We start from the raw sequence: 20,333 nt of genomic DNA on the forward strand, positions 1-20,333 counted from the left end.
TTCCAACAGATTATTTTATTATTATGATTTACTCCTTGTCACTTTTCCTCTACCTTTTTCTCTGACTCTATAAGAAACTTTACCTGTAAACACTTTCCACCTGTATTTCCATGAAGGTCCTCCTGGGTCCCCTTGTTGGGCTTTTTCTGGTTTTCTTTATGCAGGGATTCTGCTCTTTGGTCTCCACAAAATCTTAAATCATCTTTTTTTGTCTTTTCTCTGTGTCATTCAGAAAAGCTGGGCTCACGTGTCATTTCTAATAGTTCTGTCCCAGCTGTCTCTGTCTAGATTGAGACTCCCTAGGCTTTGGCTAAATGCTATGCTTGCAGAAACAGAAATGTTCCCAGGCCTTATTTCACTGCGGGGGAATGGCATAGTCTGTAGTCCATCACACACAGCAGGCACAGTGACAAGGTGCCTGCCCCCTACTTACTGTTTTACTGTTTACAGTTTCACTGCCAAAGGTTAATGAACACATTGTTCCAGGTCTAGAAAATACATGGCTCCTTCAGCAGTTTCAGCCCTTTCTCCCTTAAGCAATTTCCACAGGAATTCTGAAACCAGTATCCTCTTGACAGGTGCTATCCTCTTTTATTTTCCTTTGCCTAAATCTTGGACCACGATACTCCAACATTATTTCAGACTGTAAGGCAAGGCTTTCTTCACTATGCTATAAACTTCAAAGTCCTCTAAAAAGTGTTGTCATCAACTCCTAGAGATTTTCTCTGCAGTAGATAGTTGGTAATTGCCCTTTCCCTGTTCCTTAGCTGCGCACATCAGCCAAAACTTTTTTTGCTGGCATTAAAAAAAAAATAAGGTATAGAGAAATTATTTTCTTTAATATTTTGGAATATAAATTGCAATATACATCTCAGTATTGAAGACCCTTCCAAGAAGGCTTCTTAATAGGATTTCAATCAGTATTTTAGGGATGCACACTAAAGTCCGACATATGAAGACACCAAGCTGCTGAGTTCAGCTTAGTCCAGCCAAGAGTCCGGTATGACTGGTTACATACAAAAGAGATTATTAGGAACCTAAATAGCTACTTCTATAAATATGTGACTGCTTGTGATGATGTTATCTTAATGTAAGAGGTTATCGCCTTCTTCAGCTGGAAATGGTTTCCTCAACAGAAAGTAGCTGATGGTTACTATGGTCTTCTATTCTGCAGACTAATCAAGTTCACTTGAAAACTTTTCAGGGTTTATTGCACATTGTAATAGAAAAAAAAAAGCTGTTGTTGTGCCTCAGCTGGAAGGAAGTAACTTCCATTAGGTATGTAATAAATTGTACATATACTTTAGTCTGAGAGGTCTGGGAAATGGATGGTCATATGACTGGTTAAATAAAGTGGTGTGGATTGTTTGCTTTTGGACCTGGTAAACTTAAATTCCACTGCTCTTGAATATTAGGCACCAAAGTATTTTTCTTTTGGATATGGCTCTTGCTCATAGTCCAAATTTCAGAATCTCATTCGGGAAAGGAGGCAGGTTTGAAAGATATAAGAATTTTCAGTCCTCATTGTGTTGTGTTATACAGAAAACGTCAAATGCATTTCATTGCAGAAGGTGTTAATGTGACTTACATACTGTTAAAGTTGCTATTAAGCCTGAAGAGAGAAGGACACTATGTATGTTTTATTTATTTTCACAAGGATTTGTTTCCTTCACAAACATGAATGTATATACTGAAATAAAAGTTACTTCATTTCATGAGTCATCTTCACCTTCATCCCTCCTAAAACTTCTCATTTAGACACATTCAATGCCAAAGAACTTAGCTGACCTGCTTCAATACTCTCTCTCTGAGAGTACTGCATGAATCTGAGGGCATATCTAATGATCAGTTGTAAGGAGTTGCAAATAAACTCACCCACGTTTTTAGACAATTAGAAGCCAGGAAATACAGATAGACAGCAATGAGTGGGAGGTAATAGATTCCAAGCTGGTTTTCTCAGGCCCAGAAGCTCACTGCCCATAACCATAGTACTCCCAAGTGAATGTTTTGAGCACAAGCTGAACTTATGCCCATATGGAATACACTGGAACAGAACATAGAAATGCCACAAAAGTGATTGTACAATAGAATTATCAGAACTGGTTCATGACACTCGAATAATATGAAAGCTCCAATCTATTGCCATAGACACAAATCTTAAAGGCCAATCACCTTTTATTATATCAAAGGAATGGGGATGTACTGAAAACTTTCTGTAAAGGAAAAGGGGGACAGCTAAGGCCACCCATTCTCAAAGACTAGCCCAGAACCAACAGATAACATTTCTAAACTGATAGTAGTGCCCCAAAAATGTGTTCAACAGTTACATATGCATCTCAGAAGTCTGCATCTCAGGTCTGCAGGTAGACCCGCTGACATGTCTTCCATGATAGGATGTTGCAATTTCCAAATTATCCCATGTCCTTTGCATCTGTGACTGGGCCATATTCAAGCAGCAAGAACTTTGAACTTTTCTGCTCAAGACAGAACCCAGTGTGATCCAAATGATGGATCTCAAGTCCTTTAGATCCCCAGTCTCCCCTCTGAACTTGCTGTGTAGTTGCATTGCTGTTCACTATTTCCAGTCAGCTACATACAGCATAAATTGTGAGTATCCTCCTCTTTGGGTGTCTCTCCACCTCCTATTCAGGCACACCTCTCCAATCCTGTCTGTGTTGTCTCTGTGACTGGAGTGCATGGATTTGGGGGCGCTTTTTCTCTTTGGGACAACTATTGTCCAGAAGCAGAACTGATGTCTCACAAAGCCAGGGCTGTTTCATGGGCCTCCTGTCAATCACACCTCACCTGCAGAGGTGAGGGCATATCTCAGCCAGAGCTCTCTCACTGCCCATGGAAGCAAAGCCATAATTCAAACCTGACAGGATGGGTGGACATGCAACACATGGAAGTAAAACAACACTGTGTACACAAAGGAGGCATGTAGGTTAAGCAACACAAAGAACCCAAATGGTAATTAAAACTGGTAGCTTGGAGACTGAACCATGCCCCCCCTGAATGATTCCATGTATGCAATTTCTGGTCATCCATTTTGATTCATTTTTTCTCTCCTCCTGCCAGCAAAATGCTGCCCGTTGCAGCATCAAAACTGATAATCTTAAGTGATGGTTTTCAAAAAACATGTTCACCTTTCTTCAGGACTAGCTGTTGTATCTTCCTTTACTTTTCCAGGAAACTGCCAAAGTTGGCTGGAGAGCTCTGCATGCCTAAGGCAGGAAGCACTAGCACCATTCCTTCATTAGAGTAGTGCCTGATTGTGGAGCCCTTGATTGTGGAAATAGTGTTTTGAAGTCTAGGGCAAGCCACAGATATAATCAACCAGCACCTTGAAGGAGTGAGGACCATAGGCCATCGGGGACTGTGGAGAGAATCACTGCTGTAATTCTCCTGAGGTTTTCACCACTGCTACAGGTACAGCAAACATCCTTCAGTGAGCAGAGTTAGAGCTGTTTGCTTGGCTCAAGCTTACAGAACTGGATCACAAAGCTGTTACAGACAGCCCATGTATCACAGCTATTGTTCATGCATGTTTTGTCTTGGAATCCTCCTTTCAAACTTAACTATTAAGTGACCAGTTTATCTACATAGCTGTGTCATACAGGTCTATTTATTGCTGCTCTGACAGTCTTCAAATTCTTGATAATTATATTCACTTAACAAATGCAGAATTCATGAAACACCCAGAAAAAAAGATTTGTGTGGTACGGAAAGACAAAAAGGGATATTAATTTCACAGAAATATTGTTAAATCCTAGTTGTAGCTTCTTGAACCTCTTTCTCTTAATACTTAAACTTTATAGCATAGTACAAGGTGCAGAGTTTCTTCTCATATTCCAAGTTTACAGCTGAACAAATACATATTAATATAAAGCTGTAATGTATTCTGAGTTAAGCTGTCATAAAATCTAGGGCTTTTCACATCATCACTTTTGAAGGTCAGTGCCACAGAGAAGAAGCATCTGTACTGGATCACCATGAGCATTTGTAATACATTGCAATAAATACTGCAATATATTTCATTTTTATACGTTTTTGATGAAGAGGCAAAAGTGCATCTTCCACAGTAGCTTTTCAAAAATTGCTCATCTGTTTGGAATGGCTGTAAAAGAGATTGAAGCTAAACATTATTCATAGATACATTACAGCTCCTCACTGGGACCAGAGCTGAAATGAGAAGAGTTTTCCAATGATATTTCATTTGGAGTATTGATTTTTCTAAGCTTGTCCCACAAAGCTATTGCATGAGTGTTCCGGGCAAGTATAAGAAGATGTAGATTATTGTAGCTGGTTTTCTTTCCTAAGTCTGTTTTTCTTCTCCCAACTGGGTTGTAAACATTTTGATCATTTTGGGCCTTAATTCTCCTAGAACACCAAACAAAGTGGGTGAAGACTGCTACTTTGCAGAATTTTTTTGAAGGTAAGGCTATAATTTCCTTTTCAGAGAGTGCCTGAATCAACTCAGAAGAAGTGTGTAGGACACTTTTGCCCCTCACTTTTGCCCAACAACGAAGAGTAACAGGTTTTTTTGCTATTAAATGCTTGCCAACAAATTAAGTTATTGAGTGCAGAAACCTGGAAAAGTCCAACCCATGGGTTATAAACATGGCAATAGACTACTCCATCTGGGGAAACTTAGTCTGTTGAGAAATCTGACCCTGATTTTTTATTTACAGCAGATTCTTGAGTACTTAAGCTACAAAACTTACTTTAGGGTTGCCTGAGGACTGGACTATCTCTGAAACTCCCTTATGGTCTGGTCAAATGATCTCATTAGGTCACCACAAGGCACAGTGACAAAGGAGCAAGAGAACTGTACTGCATTTACTTCTTATGACAGTTTAACCTTGAGGACCTGAAGTCAGTCTGACTCCTGGCAGTGCAGAGACCTCCTGGAGTAATGGAACGTCCTGCTTTTAATCTGTGTTCCCATGTGCCTGGGAGCTGCTGGTAAAAAGACAGCTGCAGGTTTTCAGCAGTTTCTAAAATGAAAAAGTCCATGGAAAGAAGAAATCTGTGACTTCAAATTAGAGTTCTGTCTGCAGGGAGAGTATGGGCATCTCTACATGTTCCGCCATGGTGCAGCCTAGTGTACGGGGAGCAAGGGCAGTCCCAGCTGGCTTGTGCCACCCCACTCTCTCTGCTGCCTTACAAGGGCTTACACAGAGTTGCTCTTTTCAGTTCTGCCTGTGCATTGCATTCCTTGAGGGCATTCTTCTCCACCTGATGCCGGCCACCGCATATAAAGTTTCAACCAGGCAGCAAGTAGGTTTTATGAGGGATCTCTCCCTCACAGCAGCTCCAAGCCTGACACAAAAATGTAATTGTCCTTTTTCTTTTTGGATGATAGGTCAGAGTCAGTCGAGTTCCTAAAAGAAGCACTGTTTTTGCATTCCAGACTGACTTATTTGTTTCACTCTACATTGGATTCTGCAAGAACAGCCTATTAACTACAGAATATCAACACATTGCACATGTTCCATAAGAAACTGTATTAACAATAACATAAAGTAGTTACGATTTTATGAATGCACAGTCCTGTGCGATTCTTTCTTAAAATGTGGCAGGTTGAACAGTGAATATTATACTTGGATCTGCCTTAGATGAATAAAATGAAAATGTCAAAAAGGCTGGGTTTTTATAGTTCCGTGAAGTACTGAAGTGGTTTCCCAAACATTTTGCATTATGATGTGGAAACTACACACACACCAAGCAGGCAAGCACCCCACCAACCAAATAAAAATTTCTAATAGAACTTGGAAGTTCTACCTTAATATACTCTGTGTTTTAAGGTTTTCCAAACTCAAAGAATCTTATTCTATGAATGTAAAGATAGTGACCAAGATCTGCAAGTATCTCAAATTTGGGATGCCTGTACCACTATTAGAACTCTTGGATGGCATTAAAAAAAAATCCTTTGGAAAAAATGCTTTTGTGAAAAAAATATAGCTGTGGAAATATGGTACTTTTAGCTAAATTCTTTGTCACAAACTGATTGATGGAGGATGTGCTTGCTTACCAAAACTGCATGAAAAAAGTGGCAAAATGGCCAACTGACCCCAAACCTACATTTTGCAGGTAGCATATTATTTGTAATAATTACAACAAAGGTTTTGGAGCCTTGCTTATTTCGTACCTGGGCCTACTACTTTGAAGGTATGTAACGACCAAATTAATATCTTTCCTCTGTGGCTTTTCACAAAAACTCTGAAAGACATAGGCTTGGGCCCTTGTAAAAGGTGAAAAATCATTTGAATTTATTAAGAACATGAAAAGTTTTCATTCCATAGATTATTTTCAATTTTAGGAAAAAAAAAAAAAGCCTAAAAAATCCAGACAGGAAAATAAAAAAAAATGAAGAAAAAATAATTTCAACTCTGAGATAGCTACTCTAACTGAAGGAACTCCTAAATTACCATTAAGTTATGAGAACTTATGAGGTGCAATTTTTTTTTTTTTTGTTACATTTTTGCTTGAAACTGCATAGAATGGGTATGCATAAGTGGTGACAATAAGCTGGTAAATATTGAGCAGATTTATTTGAAAGTTTGTATCTTCTCCCACTGATGGCAGCAATAAAGCCTTCAGCAGTGTAAAACTCTCAAGAAACATTCCCTGAAACTATGGCCAAATGGGTCTATTTTTCACTCAAAGTGTGTACCATGTGGGGGCCGTAAACTGCCACAGGGTCACATTTAACAGGGGAACCAAGCTAAATAAAATAAGAACCAAGCAGGTAACTTAGTCTCCAATCTTCCCCACCTCCCCATCCTAATATTCTTCTTAGTGATTTGAAAACTGAGTTGGTTTTGCTTTAGAAATAAATAAATCAATTGCTTTGACACTTAGTGAATTTAGCTGGAGGCAAAATGAGGTTTTTTGAATACTGTTTGTTCTTGCACTGTTTCTGTCAGCAGTCCAGGATCTAGGAAAAATGGCGTTTATGAGAGACACTTTCTTCTGAGATCTATAAGGAAAAAATAGGTAGAGCATATATCAAGTTCAATAAACCAAAGAAAGCATCCAAACCTATGCAAATGGTAGATGTAAACTGGGAGCTTTTAATCTGTTTGTGTCTCTTGACATGTTCTCATTGTTGTTACATAGCTTCTGAATGGACTTGCCACTCATGTCTCTAAGACAGATTTGTTTTCTATTTAGTTCTTTCCATGCAGTGACCACACATGACTGATGACTTTTGAATTACATTTATAATGCTTTGCACTTGTTTCTGTTGCTATGTGAATTCAGACAGAGGAAACAGAATGCCCTCAGATATTGTGTTTGTTTTTTTCCTCCTTTCACCTTGACAGCCTAATATTGAAAAAAATAAATAAAGAAGTTTCTTTTTCCAGACCAAGAAAAAAGCTTCTGAAATACCTTAAGAAATTATATTCAATACATCATTTATCCAGTTTTACTGAGCATATTTTCAAAGCATATGGTGCAAAATTAATGCAAGATTTCAATGCAAGATTTAGGAAAACATAAAACTCTGGAGTCAGAATTTCAACATGTCTGCATATCAGTTAGATCCATAAATGGTCAATTAAGATGACCTGCTTCAGAGTGGCAAATTCTAGTGCTGGACTTTTTATTCTGAAAAACCTTTCACTGGACAACATTTCAGTTTTCTTACAGCTAAAAATCATTATCCAAAATGATTGAAAATAATCAAACTCTTGTTCTCTTTTAAGAAACTAAAATGATCCTGTCCTTCCATATAGTTCAAAAAATAAATGAAAATGCAAAAAAACTAAACAAAATAACAAAAAAACCTGTAAAACATAGAAAACTCATGGAACTTTATTTCCTGTTAATGGAGATTGTTGTTATAATGTCATGTGCTCCTCATCTAAATATGTTTATTGTAATGCTTTACATGGCACCACCATGAATATCAACACAGCCTGAATGCCGAAGTTTCTGCAATGGTTGTTAGTTAAGGAGACATTAAAATGCACTAGGAGAAGTGCAGCCTTTTCTTTGCCTTTCCTACTCAATATTTTAATTTGATTTTCACCTTATCCTGAAGATTTTTCTTAGATGGATCTCTTAACCAAGATTTTAATTACCTTTCAGGAGAATTCAAGAACCACTGACAGGCCCAAAAGAATAATTGTTTCAGCAATGTGGATGGAGAAGAGTAAGAAGGCAGATCATGCCAGGTACAGATGATATTTTTCTTTGAGAGAAGAATCTTTCTACTGGATTTCTGTAGACAATTGAAGTATGTTGTAGAAAACTGAAGTATGTTATATCCAGTTTTCCTGAACTACAGTAAGGCATTCAGGGGAACTCCTGGAGTAAAGAAATTGGGAATTAAGAAACCATTTGCAAGATGGGTTAGGAGCTTTAGCGGAGATTAGTGACAGTGTGGTAAGTAAGGAACTTTCACAGTAGAGGGGAGCTATTAGGAGAACATTTCAAGTTTTGGAAGAATCTTTGGTCAGCTTATCTTTAATGATCTTTATGCAAGAAAAATACTTCTAATTCTATAATGAAATGTGCATAGGTTGCAGACCTGAAAGACATCATCAGAAATTATAAAGGGATGCAGAGACAGTTTTGGAAAAGTAAGAGGCACCAATGTGATGTGGTCATTAAAGAAACAGCTAATATTTGCCAGACAAAGTCATTTTAGCAAAAGATGGATGGAAGGAATACTTCCTTACAAAATCCTGTTAAGCGTTCATCTAGAATTCAAAACACAACTCTAATCACAAAGGTTCAAGAGAAGTGTGGCTAATAGGATGGCAAAGGGAATAAAGAAACTGTGCTGCAGAGTCAGAACAGAGGTGTCTGCCTTGCTGAGGGAACAAAAATCCTCACCAAAAGAGAATACACTTTGAGTTTCAGAGTTTTGAAAGTTTGGACTATTCACTATTTCTGTTTCAGATGGATGTACATTGCCTATTTTCCTCCAGGGTGGAGGAACTTGCTCTCTGAATGTGCATCTTAAAAATAATCAAAACAAAACCCATCAACTTCTCCCTATGATTTTGTGAAGCACAAACAAGAACATCTTTCTGCCTGGTAAATACTTTCAGTAAGGCTGGTCTGCAAAGCCCGTTTTACTGAGTCCATTTTTGTTCACAGTGCAGAACCACTTCACACAGACCTAAAATAAGCAGAATGCATTAGAAAAATACTCATAAATAAATATTTCATATGCTCGTTAATCAATGTTTTTCCTTCCTTTTCAAATCCAAGCAAATGTCACTTCATTGCAACTAGCTATCCAACATGTTGTGACATACATTCTCATTAAATGATTCCTTATTACAGCACTAATTCCTTGAAGTCTTCATCTATTTAATCCCTAACCTTGGAAAGAGCAAGGTTTCTTTTTAATGAGCACCATAGCTTTCTGATTCTTTAAATTTCTTAGTTATCTGTACTGAAATTTATTTTTCCACTGTTAGAGTAATCCAACACTCTGTCAGCATATACCTAATGAAATTTTTAACTTAATTTACTGCAAAATTCACTCCAAAAATCATAACCAAACATTTTTCATCTCTGACTTTAGTAAGGGTTGTATATTTAAAGGTGTCTATTCATATACATGTTTAAATATTACAGTATAGAGAAAACGGGGCTATTTTCTTTAAAGAAATACTTTCTCCATACCCTGTCCCAAATTTTTTTCTTCCATTGCATATGTGCACTTTTTCCTCCTTCTCCTTTCTTGCCTTTAATCCATGAGATTGCAGTTACATCTTCCTCATGTTTCATGTACCCACTATACATTGAAAAAAAATCCTTTTGTATCTGCAAGAGCCAGGCTTCTGAAGCTGTCTCACAGGTACAAAATTACAATGATGCATGGCAAATGTTCCCAGAAATTAATTACGGATTGAGGGAGGGAAGAGAGAAAAGTAGAAGTCATACAATCCACTGAATGCTTTCTAAAGAATCAATGGAATAAATACACCTGCTTGTGAGACAACTCAATGCATCATCTTGCCTTCTGAAAATATGCAAAGCCATTTTCGTTCGCCAGTCTTGAATTTCCATAACGAGTTAACAAGGTGTTCTGCTAAATGACATCCTATTACACAAGCTAAAGACCTCAACAAGATTTGTTTTTAAGTGATTCACTATCCATCATCTTACTATTCAAAATTCAGCTTTAGAAAATATCATAGGTAACATCGCTCAAAAAGGAAAATTCTCAGTTCCTGTCTTGCTCCTCTCATTACTGCTTTGAACACGGTTTGCAGTATGTCACCCAAACGTAACATACACAAGGCACACATAATGGCTAAGACTAACTGACTGCTGAATTATCCATTCCTTTTGCTCAGTCTAGGCACTCACATCTATTCCCAAAATGTGAATCAAGTGGTCTCTGGTGGGCTTAGTTTTAGATCATCTGGATCTGCAACCAATAGTAGCCCATTTTAACTGACTGCGGGATTGCACTGAACACTGTCCCAGACTACTAAACAAAAGATTCTTGTCCCTGTGGGAGAATCAGCATATCCTAGTGGAGGCCTTAGAAAATACTTCTTAATTTATTCCGCCACAGAATCATGCAATGCTTCTAAAGAAAGAAAGGATGTTTTGGCAGAAGGTACTGAATTAATTCTTACATAACTTCAGGTTATTACATGCTTTTTCTATGACCACAAAAAGCCATTTACCTATCTCCTCCCTTTCTGTAAAACAGGAATAAAAACATAATTTCTTATTCACTTTTTATCTCTCTTCCCTGGAGTGTGAGCTAGTAGGATATGAATTGCACCCTGTGAGTATACATGGAGCTGTGCACAGCCAGTCTTTTCTGAACTGTGCCATCTGAATAAAACACCCAATAACATTCAATGAACTCTGACATTTTCAGAGTACCCTTGCTACTTTGAAAAGGCTCCTGTTACATCATAATTTCTAAACAATAGCATGATCCCACTCATTCTAACACTTGAAACTACTTCTGGAGAAGATGTGCAAGATCAAAGCTTATGAAAAAAAGTATCTCCAGGCCAACATACACTCAGAATCATACTTTGGGTTAGAAAGGACCTTAAAGATCTTCTAGTTCCAACCTCCCTGTCCTGGGCAAACTCACTCTCCAGTGACACCTACTATGTCAACCTCTTTCCCAACATGTGTTTCATAACCCCCCTTAAGCTTTTCTAGACATGGAGTCTTCCCAGCATCCTTTAACGGGGTGCTTATCCCATTGTTTCATTTTCTGTAGGCTCAGCCATGAATGCCATTGAAAACATGACCTTTGGCTATGTGGTTGCAGATTGCCCCAAATATCAGTATTCCTTTTTTCTTCTCAAAGGACATGTTCAAAGCTGCATTCAAGATAAATTCTGAATTAACTGCTTCTTCTTGATGCTCATATAGAAAAGATTCTTTGACTATCATCTGCTGCAAGAAGTTCTTCCTTTGGTCTCCTGAAGGAACCTCTAGAACTCTTCTCAGCTTCAGCTCTTCAGCTACTGCATTACTGTGCCTTCTTTCATCAAATTCTCTGCAGCTGCTTCTATTTCTACAGTTATATTTTCAGAAGTTACCTTTTACTCCTTCAGTTTCTTCCTAAAGAGTAGTTGTCTCCAGTCCCTCCTGCTTATAGGTTGTCCCACAGATGTACAGGCTGCATGATAGTTTCTATTCCCCAAGCACACTTCCTGTTTCCTTTTTGTCTTTTTCTGACTTACCTCTAAGTTAAAGGAAGAGGCCATACAATCAAAATGTCTAGCTCTAGGATCTCTGTCAAATCTTGTTTCAGTTGGTGACAGATCAAATTTAAAGGCTGTTGCCCTGAAATTCAGAAATGCCAAATTGGAATCCATTTTTTTTTTTCATCTTTTTAAAGCATTCTCCTGTCATTTTCTACAGCAGTATCCTTAACATTGTTGGGCTTGGACACCCTGGACTTGAAGTAAAATACTATTATCTTATTCTTCAGAAAACCATTTAATCTCATAACCACTGAATGTGGCCTCTTAACTATCATAACAATATTTAATATGTCCAATTTAGTAAGCACTAAAATTTGACATCCAAAAGCCCTGGTTTTCTACTGATGCTATTTCTAGATAGAAAAAAACAATTGTTCAGAAGCTCATTACTCTTATTTCATCAAAAGAACCTTTTGGTACAACTTGACTTGCTTTTTTTTAAACTTTCTTTCATGTTCGTATATACTGGGAATTGTTCTTTTGCTGTCCTCTTCAAACATTCCCTATTTTTGCATGACCAACTTACTCCAAAGCTTTTGTTTCTGCTAGCACACAAGGTTGTGCACCAGGGTTTATTTTATAAATTGTAGAGGTCTCACTACTATTTTAGCTGATTTAAACTGATGTTCCAGTTCTCACATATAATTCTTTGAATAAATTTCACACAGAGACCTCCTTTTACTTGTTCTCCAAAACTGCATGAGTAGCTTAATTTTAGATGTATTCAGTCATCCTCTATTGACTTTTCTAGAAGATGGTTTTGCTTCTTCCAAATATAGTTTGTCTAAACGCCAGACACTGATTAAATCTTATTTTTTTTTTATCCTGCATAATTTTTCATCCTGTTCCTTTTGAGGAAATTCCAATTCATTATTTAGACTTTTCTTTGAGTGTTCCGTCTTATTCATTTCTGTGTGTTCATAGGAGTTTTAAGACTTACTTATCCAATGCATTAACATTTCTTGTTCTCCTCCCCTCAAAACGTATGGCCTGCCTTGATTGACTTCCTCAGCCTACCAAATCTGCATTTGTTCTTTGTGTACAAAAGAATCTCTTTCTGAGAATCCTTTTCTCATTTTGGGACTCCTGATTTCTGTTATAATTTGATCTCAAATTGGAAATTGCTCAGGATATCTGGTCTTGAATGTTTGACATCTGTTTCAAATGTATCGGTATACAAAAAAAACTTTTTGTTTTTTCTTGGTTTCCTATGTCAGATATCTTCAGAAATTTTTTCTTTTTTTTTTTCTTTCATAGGATGGTATTTGCTCTATCTCTCCTTAGAACACTTCAGTACTTGCTCAGTTCCTGTTATCCTACTCGGGTCATATACTGTCTTAAAGAGCAGCTTCTATTGCTTTGGGCCACCTGATATATTACAGTCAGAACAGAAGAATTTGGCACTTGAGACCATACTCTAGATGCCAAATTTCTTTCAATATTAATAAACCACAATTACATAAAATTTCAAACCGGATTTTAACAGACACAGTTCAGTCTGTAAACTGCCCTTTTACAATTTTACCTTTAAACCACATAAATAAAATACTTCATAAAAGAGAAAAAGTAGTTATTTGGGAAAATGCTATTATTTATTGCAATGTTTAATCAAGGTTATTGTATTTAAAATTTTTTAAATACTTGTCATCAAATTTTAAATACTTTTTAAATACACGGAGATCTGTAAAGAGCTCATATATATAAATTTCTGTTTTTTCATAGGTCTATTAAATACTAGCTAAATTGAGATAAAAGCATTTAGCTTCCACTTATGAACAGGATTAGAAATCACAATCAAAAGAAGAAAATCACAGAGTAAAAAAAACCAAAACTGACAGGAGTGATGCAAAGGATTGCAAAACCAAGAATCTATTTTCTGGAATAAAGTTTCTAGAAACTTTCTCTCATATTTTCAAACTATTTCTAGTTAAAATCTTTGCCTTCAGCTGCCTGTAGCCAGAACTTGAATGACTAGAGAATAACACAATTGTGTATTCCATTCATGTAAAATTTCAAGTGCATACCAAGTTGCTAAACGCAGCTGGAATCCCTGTTTTCAAGATCTAAATGACAGTTTTTTAAAGGAATTTAGGAGGAGAATAAAATGTCATAGTCTTCAAATTACTTGTTTCCTTCTGGTTTGAGGGGTCTCTCTTCTTTGCACCTCCTATTATTTTAAATATCTGCATTGAACAGAATCTAGATCAGAGTCTGTGAATTGTTTCAGGTCTTTTGTCTTTCTGTTCAAGGTGAATCAAGCTTCATCTAAATTGCTTACTGAAACAATCTAGACTTGTCTATTAATCTGCTTCAAATACACGGCCTGGAAATAGCTCTGAGGAAAGTGATCTATTAATGGTATTGATCCTCATTTGGCCTTTTATATTACGGGTAGTTTCCCCAGGTGGGGGCTGCTTGCTCTACAGGTTTTGTTAGCTCAAAATCCCACATACCAGCATCAGACTTTGGGATTTAGGTCCCACAACATTCGCATTTTATGATTAAGATCCATCCCTTTTTCTGACAGAAATGCGTTTGGATTTAAGCCTTTCTCTTATTCTATAAAAATCACCATTAAAAATATAATAAATTTCAATTTTTCCTGCTGCTTGCCCACTTGGAGTTCCCTCCAGGGATTTCTCTATTTTTCCCAATTTCTCCTAAAATACCTCAACCAATTAAAACAAATTGGATTACTTTTTTTTTTTCTTTTTTTCTTTTTTTTTTTTTTTTTTTTTGCCACTCAGTATTTCCAAAGGGCACGAGCCAAATTTTGTACTTTGGATCATATTAAGAGTCTGTATATTGTAATTTACATGAAGATAAGGCACAGTTTCTTCAATCCAAGTTAGAGGAGTTATTGCTGGTGAGAAGCAGTATTTAGAGGAAGCAATGGCCTGACCCTAGACTTTGGATTTTAATAGTTATTGAAATCTTCCCTTTTTCTCCACCTACCTCATCAAACATTGATTAAACATTTCACATTTTATATTTTACTTATTTGATAGCTTTTCTAGTTCTGTCTCACAGAAAGCAGCACACATAAGACTGTCCCTTCTTAGAGCAAAAAGCATGATGACACTTGCTAAAGAGGTTACAAATCTTGCTTTCTTGCCAGTCTTCCAAGTATGAGTCTGATCAAGGAGCTCAGAGGAGGTGTATTTTCATCCTAGTGAAAACATGAAACATGTAGTTTTAAATAAACTATAAAAAATACACAATTCACAGGAAAAAAAAAGGGTTTCTTTATTCTGATTGTTGTATGCAAAATTATTCTGGTTATTTATGGCAATAAAAAAGATAATATATACTGTAAAGCATTCTCATTATTTCTACCATATTACTTTTCTCCTCCACCCCATGGGAAAGGGGTGATTTTCAATTTTATTTAAATCACGGCAGAAGTTCAGATTATTGATTGTTGCATACATTTTGACCCTGATGTGTAAGCTTCACACTTTGAACTGCAAGAGATAGAGCATCTGTCAAACAGAAATCTGTTTCTAACTATTTTCTTTTTTAAGACTTCACAATGCAAAAAGTGATAAACATACTACAGTTTAATTATACACTACCACTATGATGTACATGAAGAAATAAAATAATAAAGGTGAAACTGATTTTATGTTTTAGAAATTTACCACCAATTAAAAAACCCTAGTAAATTTGTCCATTATATTATTTCCCATATAAAGCTTACACTTTACTGCTTTAACAACATGCAGGGAAAACAGCTCAGCTTTGTAAAAAAAAACTTTGTAAAATTATACAACTTGACATTGCTTTCTTAAAAATAGACCTGTCTGGACATTTTGTGCATGAATATCTTATGTTTTTGGAGGCATAGCATTCCCAGTGCAGTGTTGCAATAACCTTTGGTTTTCTGTTCTTACCTCCTGCTGTAGCAAGCTGGCTTTTTGGGGCCCTGCTTATTTACACAGAAAGCTTATTGTTAGTAGAAGAACATACAAGCAATAGAGCTGTCTGCAAAAAAGGAGGAGCAAAAACTCTGAAGACACATGTTCAAGTTTGAAAGATGTAATTAACACATAATTTTAAGAGAGTTCTTGTGAAGAATTATTGTCCTGGTTCTCACCAGGTTAATTTTTTTCGTAATAACCATGGAGGGGCATGGCCAGGACCCTGATGTTGTTCTATAGCACCTCTTATCATTGCCAGAGACAGGGGAGGTAGATTCTCTCTTTTCTGTGGAGAAGGGGTTCCTTCAGGTCTAGAAAACATGGTTAATTGAACAGTCTGGCATTTTTTTATTGTCAGGGGCTTTCTGTGTAATTAGTTTCTTCTTCTTACACCTTCTGTTATTAATATTTTTGTGGTTACTCTTTGTTTTCTTGTCTCGTGCTGTTTACAGCAAATTGTTCTTACCTGCACCTGTGATCCTTCCCTTTTGTGCCTCCAGTTGGAGGGTGTGGAGGGGAAGGGGCAGGATGGTTTTCAGTAAGAACACTAAATTGTAGAACATTGTCTCTAAATCACAAGAATGATGTAAATCTATACCCAAATATTTTCTTTTACACAAAAGCTAAAGGTAGTTTTACTCAGCTCTGACAGAAATCCAGTAACACCAACAGTGCCACCTTTCCCTTAAATGGGTCTCAGAAGGGACAGATTATTTTCTCCTAGAAACATATCTAACAACTTTCTCCAAAAGCAATTGCCACTCAAAATATCTCATGCTTATTCAGAAAGTCCAGTCCTAAAAACCAGTGTATGTGTTATGTCTTTATGCCCAGTATCTACCAACATTTAAGTACTGCTCTTGACTGTGCCTTGCATTTCCTACACAGATGTTTTTCCTGTTCTTCCTGGTGACTTTTGATAAAACAAAATTGTCTTTTTTGAGAAGAGTTGAACTGTGAAGCTCCCTAGCTGGGTAAACCCCCAGGGAGAGCACTGACATGCCCAGCCATCCAGCTTATCCTGGATGTTCTTCACTTTCCACATGGGTGTGGTCTGGAGTGGAAAGGGTTATGACACAACCCATTTCTTAACGGGTGTTTCATAGAACCCTTAAGGTTGAAAAAGACCTCTATGACCACTGAGTCCCACTGTTGATCATCAAGTCCAATTCACATCCAACCTGCACATGTGTTCACCATGGCCATTCACCAAAGATTTCAAGATCCCACTGCTGGGCTGGGTTGCCACACAACTGAAAGTTTGTCAACCAATTAAATATTAATATTATGAACATATTAAGAGGAAATAGCTTGTCAACATGAAGCTCTCTATTTCCCCATCAGCCTCCTCAGATGATGACAATCTTCACCAATATACTCATAGGTACATTGGTACTCATAGTACATAGGGATTTCAAAGACAAAATAAAAAAAATTGATTCTCTTTCTTGCACTCCCATGAGCAATTTGGAAAGGAGAACAAAAAAATCATACTTTGTGTCTAAAAGTAGCGAAGTAATTTCATAGAAACAGCTGTCCAGGGAGTCTAGGAACATCCCCAAGAGACTGGTTTTCAAAGCATTCCTAAATGCAGAAGGAAAAAAAAAAAAAAAAAAAAGGAGGTAAATATACAACATGCACTTGAGCATCATTTTATGAAGTGCTAGCAAAGAAAGTCAAAGAAAATTCTTTGATGACCAATGAAGGTAATGAGTAGGTGGAGATAATGAGAATCAGAGGCTGCGGGGGCCTTAAAGAGCCAAGAGGGGCAGTTCCATTTGTAACACCTGTAACAGAGGCACTTTTCAATTTGAGTGCCTGATCTGACCTTACATTGTGGCAGGGCAGAGCATTTTTGTCAATGTTAAATTTTGTTGCATCTCATATGCTTTCCTTAAAACCATAGATTATGAACAATTTGGGCCAGAAACAGTCTCTGAAAGATTTGTCTATCTCCCAGTGTACAGTTATAAAATACAGCACATAAACTATTCTCTGATTACATATTTTTGACATATAAGCTACTTATTTGTGCAATAAGCTTTATTCCAGTTATTTTAATTGTTTGATTGCTTTGCTCCTTCACCAAAGCAGACTTTGTTCCAAATGATATCAGTTTGTTGTATTTTATATTAGTCCCAATAGGATACGTTGCAGTTCACAGAGCAAATACATATACCCACCCTGTGTCTTACACAGCTGGCTTCTGTCACTCAACCTAATCGGCTTCATTGGTTTCAGTGAAGACAAAAGAATCAAGCCAAATTTATATATTTGTAAATTAAAAATATAAATATATGTATCTACACACTTTAGCACGGTGCAAATATTTGCTGCAGTATAAAAGTGTGTGGTAAGGGACATTAAAATATGGGACTATTGTCATTCAAATACAAGTGCTAAGTTAAAGGGCGATAAATAGGATATTAGGTCCATTACTACATACATTTTTGATACAGTAATATCTATTGGAATTACTTGCATTGTTAATAAAATAGAAGATATTTTGGTAACAGTGTGCAAAGCAGGAACATGAGCAATTTCTTTCTGAATGATGCATTATTCCACATCTTTTATTTTCTAGGATTTCAGATGAGTGGGTAAATAAACAACATGACAGAGAAAACTTTTTCGATGGAACTGGAGGCTAGGGATCACAGAGGCTCTGAAATAATCATTACAAAATGAAATCAGGCCCCAGGATACAGCAGCTGCAGCTGGAGGGCAGGTGGAAAGGACAGAGGGGAAAAAACACTGAGACAGGAAGAGAAATAAGGAACAACAGAACCCTAACACCTTTTGCAAAAGAAATGGTGAACTTTTAGGTGTGCAGAAAATCCTTCAGTTCAGAGTGTCTCCTGGGAAATGCAAACCTTGATGATAGTACAGTAGCCATTATTGGTTTTGAAAAGTGTATCCAAGATTATAATGAATTTTAAAATTTATGAGAAGTGACATATAGAAACTAAGGGTCTAGCCTGTCTGCCACTTCTGAAGAGGAAAAAGGGGATTCTTAATATAGCATGAGTCTGGCTGAAGCAGGTGCTGCTTTTTCTGTTTGAATCTCGTGGGTTTTGACAGCACTTGTGACCACAATGATGCATATATATCTTTTACCACCCTCCTTTCAAAAGGAGTGAGAGAAACAAACCCAAATGCTAGATCCTAGCCTTTGGGCTTGCCAGCATCACAGGTGGAGCAGAGAGAAAACTTCTATTAGTGAAGAAGGCACAAAGTTTCAGCTAGCTGAACTTAAACAATTTTTTACCAGCAACCTGTGGCTATAATACTTTGCATGGATCACAACTTATATTTTCATTTGTCTATCTGCAAAAGATTGATGAGAGTTGTCATCTGTAAGGAAGAAAAATTGTTTGGCTTCTGGATAAGTGTGCAGCAAATCTTAAGCTTTCCTGAGAAATTTATCATTTTTCTCACCATTTAAAGTCATATATTCCAAGAAATATATAAAGTAATATAATCCAAGAAATGGGCCGCAGAAGATGCTAGAAATCTCAAGCTGTAGGATAAGAAAAAGAAATGGCAATTTGTCTAATGACCCTGATCAACTGAAAATTGCATTTTTTTTTGAAGCTAAAAATACACAATAGTTAAGATATATTTTAAAAAGATACTAAGACCCATGCAGTGCTTAGAAAAGCAACTTTAAGACTGAGTTCAAGCTACAACTAACATAAATTCTGAAACAAAACAGAGGAACAGCTACCTTATTTTTGCAGAAGCCACAAAATTTACTGTCTCTCATCCAGACATGCCAACACAGACATCTCTCATTCCCCATCTCCCTGTTGTCACCATCCCTGGGGAGCCTACAAACCGAGAAGGCCAAGGTCTGTGATGTCTCTTCCTTGCATTGAGGCATGTTGTCACCAGCATCTGACAGTCCTGTACATGATTATCAGAAATCAGAAGGGAAACCCCCAGCAGACCAGGAGAGACTGGCTCCCTAGGCTGGAGGGCGAGTAGCACTCAGCAAAGCTGTGCAGGGACAAATGTGTTCTTTTAGTGACACTGTTAAGAAAGGCAGACGGTGCTACAAACCAACACGTGGAACTGGCTGATGCTCTGGGTCTGCAAGGGATGTGGGCATCTCACAGCTACCTTTCATCCATCCTCGCCTTTGAATCTGCAGTCACGCAGAAATTCTGGAGAGAATAAACAATGGAAAACAACAAGCACCTTCAAAAGTAAAATTAGTTCTTCAAGTGTTTTATATTTATTAATACACTCTGCTTTTCTGGGGTCTTTACAACTCATCCTATGACATAAAAAGCAAAAGAAGCATCCCTTCCTTCTTGACTTTTCAGTTCTGTGTTTTATTCTCAGTAAACAGTTGCTTAATCCAATCAGCCCTGGATGATTAACTCCATCTCGATAGGACAAAAATTTTTACAAACTTAAAAATAGCCTTCACCTGTCACTCACAGGCACAGAGCGGAGTGTCTTAGGACATTCTGTTTTCAAGAAGGTTATTCAGCATCAGATGAATCTGTTACTAACCTATTAGTGTTTGCTATGTAGTAATTTATATACTTTAACCAGTTATGTCTCTATTATATCTATAGGCAAAGCTCCAATTTTTGAAATTAAATTTGTGACTTCTTATAATTGGTTTAGTATGACTTTATATTTTTAACATGCTAAAATGTGTGAACTGGCTGCACTGAAAAGAAATCTG

The 20,333-nt window shown here is 37.0% G+C and overlaps 1 long non-coding RNA gene across 1 annotated transcript; it reads right to left on the reverse strand.

Annotated features, from left to right (window-relative positions):
• Positions 1-13,428: 13,428 nt before the first annotated feature.
• Positions 13,429-19,778, reverse strand: LOC136285273 (uncharacterized). The gene is made up of 3 exons (XR_010719411.1): positions 19,697-19,778; positions 17,129-17,218; positions 13,429-14,883 (listed from the first exon to the last, which is right to left on the reverse strand). It is a non-coding gene; the product is annotated as an uncharacterized lncRNA (long non-coding RNA).
• Between the last annotated feature and the right edge of the window lie 555 nt (positions 19,779-20,333).

Source organism: Chamaea fasciata, unplaced genomic scaffold, assembly GCF_029207755.1.
Source record: "Chamaea fasciata isolate MVZ Bird 193981 ecotype frontalis unplaced genomic scaffold, bChaFas1.0.hap1 SCAF_1, whole genome shotgun sequence".
NCBI lineage: Eukaryota > Metazoa > Chordata > Aves > Passeriformes > Sylviidae > Chamaea > Chamaea fasciata.